At 50.7% G+C, this 3,057-nt stretch overlaps 1 long non-coding RNA gene across 1 annotated transcript; it reads right to left on the bottom strand.

The window, feature by feature from the left end:
- Positions 1–2,381: 2,381 nt before the first annotated feature.
- LOC125614922 lies at positions 2,382–2,656 on the bottom strand. Its single transcript, XR_007345499.1, has 2 exons — positions 2,570–2,656; positions 2,382–2,481 (listed from the first exon to the last, which is right to left on the bottom strand). It is a non-coding gene; the product is annotated as an uncharacterized LOC125614922 (long non-coding RNA).
- Positions 2,657–3,057: the final 401 nt, after the last annotated feature.

Raw genomic sequence — 3,057 nt, 5'->3', positions numbered from 1 at the left:
AGCGTTATGTTTAGGATTAGGATAGTGATCATTTTGGGGATATGGTTAGGGTTAGAATTAGTGATACGATTAGATTTGGGGTTAGGTTATTGTTAGGATTAGGGTTAGGGTTACAGTTAGTGTTAGGGTTAGGGTTAGGGTTAGGGTTAGGGTTACGGTTAGGTTTAGGGTTAGGGTTAGACGTAGGGTTCTTGTTAGAGTTAAGGTTACGGTTTGGATTAGTGTTAGGATAAGGGTTAGCAGTAGGTTTACCATTGGGTTTAAGGTTAGGGTTAGTGTTAGGGTTAGGGATAGGGTTAGGATTAGTTTTAGGGTTAAGTTTAGGGTTAAGTTTAAGTTTTGTGTTAGGGTTAAGTTAAGGGTTAGGATTAGGGTTAGTTTAGTGATAGGGTTAAAATTAGTGTTTCTGTTAGTGTTAGGGTTATGGTGACTGTTAGGATTAGGGTGAAAGATAGAATTAGGGTTAGGTTTAGTGTTAGTGTTTGTGTTAGGGTTAGGGTTAAGTCTTATTATAGTGTATGCTTTAGGGATACTTTTAGAGTTAGTGTTAGGCTTAGGGTTAGGTTTAGGGTTTGTGTTATGATTAGTGTTAGGGTTATGGTTAAGGTTAGTGATAGGATTAGGGTTAAGGTTAGTGTTAGATTAAGGGTCAGGGTTAGTGTTAGTGTTAGGGTTAGGGTTAGTGTTAGGGTTAAGTTTAGGTTTTGAGTTAGGATTTGGGTTAAGTTTATTGTTAGGGATAGGGATACAGTAAGGATTAGGATAGGGTTAGGGTTAATGTTAGTGTTAAATTATGTGTTGGGTTTAGGGTTAAGATTAGGTTTAGGGTTAGGGTTTGAATTAGGTTTAGAGTTAGGGTTAAGATTAGTTTTAGTGTTAAAGTTAAGGTAATAGTTAGGATAAGGTTTAGGATTAGTGTTAGGGTTAGAGTTAGTGTTAGTGTTAGGGTTAAGGCTAGGGTGAGTATTAGGGATAGGATTAGGGTTAGTTTTAAAGTTAAGGTTGGAAATCTGAGAGGGGAGAAGATGGCGGTGAGGGGAGTGCATTGCCCCCATGTGCCGCATCACTCTGTGGGAGTATGACGAGTCAGGACGGCTAAAGGCTATCTTGTTAGGAATTTCCAGCAATAATGGGGTGCTCCAGAACCTGGAGGAAGGATTTCCATCGCATGAGGATCGGCTACGGGGACTCAAACGTGAGAGATTTGTCACACGGAGGGTAACACTGCTTATTCAGCAAATCGCTCTGCAGCTAGAGTCTGCAGCGCGTGCTGGGAAACGAGGAGGAGATAGTGGTGCAGGGATACAGCGCTATAGTTTCTGTCAGCCGTGCAAGCACCGTACTCAGTGCTGAATTCTGGGTTCAAGATGGGGGAAGGAAGTGGTCCATTTCAGTTCTCCACACCTGTCAGACCACAGAGGAGGCCAGCGGCCACCATCTTGGAGAGCTGATGTCACCATCCCTGTTTTCGACTGATTGCAGCTCATTCAGCCATAGAACAGGTAATTTCAGGCTGCCATTCGCCTGTGGCTTGCAGACAGATTACTCAGGCTCAGTGCCTGAGTGCTTCTTGGAGCCTGCTCTTATCAGCATACACCGAGCATGGAGCGGCCGAGTTCCGGCTCCCGGATCTGCCCTGGCCCAGGGCTAAGGAGCCTGTGGAAACTGCTTCTTGGAGCCTGCTCTTATCAGAGCATACACTGAGCACGGAGCGGCTGAGTTCCGGCTCCCGGAACTGCTCTGGCCCAGGGCTAAGGAGCCCGTGGAAACTGCTTCGCAGTCCAGGTCCTTCTGAGGGCTGGTCAGGACTCACCCGTTGCTTTGGTTACCCGGCAAAGGGAATGAAATGGTGCCATTCGCATAGGATACCAACATGGCAGAGATCTGATGTCATCAGAAAGCGATGGAGGAGAGAACTTCATCAATACCAGCGGCGACAGAAACAGTTGGTCTCCTGGTAGGGAGGGTGAGGCACAGACACTCGAGTTTCTCTCGATTTGTCGTCAATCCAGAGGGGAGGAGCCGGGCCGCCGCCCGCGCCCAGAGCAGCCCCAGCGGCTCGCCGTTGTGGTGATCGTGTGACCCCAATTGGAGAGGGGGCGGAGCGGAGCCGCCACCCATGCCCACAAGGTGGGCAGACCCATGACAGACTGGCGGGTCAGGCCCAGTGGGGCCTGCCAGCGTGGTACACACGTCACCCCAACTGGAGTAGGGGCAGAGCAGAGCCTTCGCCTGCACCCAGATCAGGCCCCGCCGGTGGGGTGGTCACGTGACCCCAATTGGAGTGGGGGCAGAGCGGAACTGCCACCCGTGTCCATAGGGTGAGCAGACCTGCGACCAACCTGCAGATCAGGCCCAGCGGATGGCAGGTGTGGTAGGAGGGGCAGGGCAGAGCCGCCGCCCATGCCTGCAAGGTAGGCAGACCTGTGACAGACCGGCGGATCAGCCCCAGGAGCCTGCTGGCGTGGTACACACGTCACCCTAATTTGAGTAGGGGCAGAGCACAGTCGCCGCCTGTGCCAGGAACAGGCCCAGCCCAGCGACCTGCCGGCATGGTAGTCACGACAACCCAATTGGAATAGGGGCAGAGCAGAGCCGCCACCCGTGCCTGAAAGGTGGGCAAACCTGCAACCGACCAGCGGGATAGGCCCAGTGGCCTGCCGGCGTGGTACACTCGTCACCCTAATTGGAGTAGGGGCAGAACAGAGCCGCCGCCCATGCCCAGAACAGGCCCAGTGAGCTGCCAGCATGGTAGTCACGACACCCCAATTGGAGTAAGGAGAGAGCAGAGCTGCTGCCCACGCCTGCAAGGTAGGCAGACCGCCGCCGACCCTGCAAGGGAGACTTTTCAACTATACAAGAGCTATATTAGTATATAGGGGAAAAATCATTTCAAAAACACAACAGTTTCACCAAGCAGAAAGAAATGCAAGCAGTATGAAAAGACAAGGAAAGAAAGGACCACAAGCAATGCAGGTCAACTCAACGTTAGAAGAGGTAATACCTGCAGCAGATGGAATGTCAGATAAAGAATTCAGGATACACATGCTTCAGATG

Source organism: Marmota marmota, unplaced genomic scaffold (assembly GCF_001458135.2).
Source record: "Marmota marmota marmota unplaced genomic scaffold, marMar, whole genome shotgun sequence".
In the NCBI taxonomy this organism is placed as follows: domain Eukaryota; kingdom Metazoa; phylum Chordata; class Mammalia; order Rodentia; family Sciuridae; genus Marmota; species Marmota marmota.
This window is presented reverse-complemented; position numbering and strand designations above follow the sequence as displayed.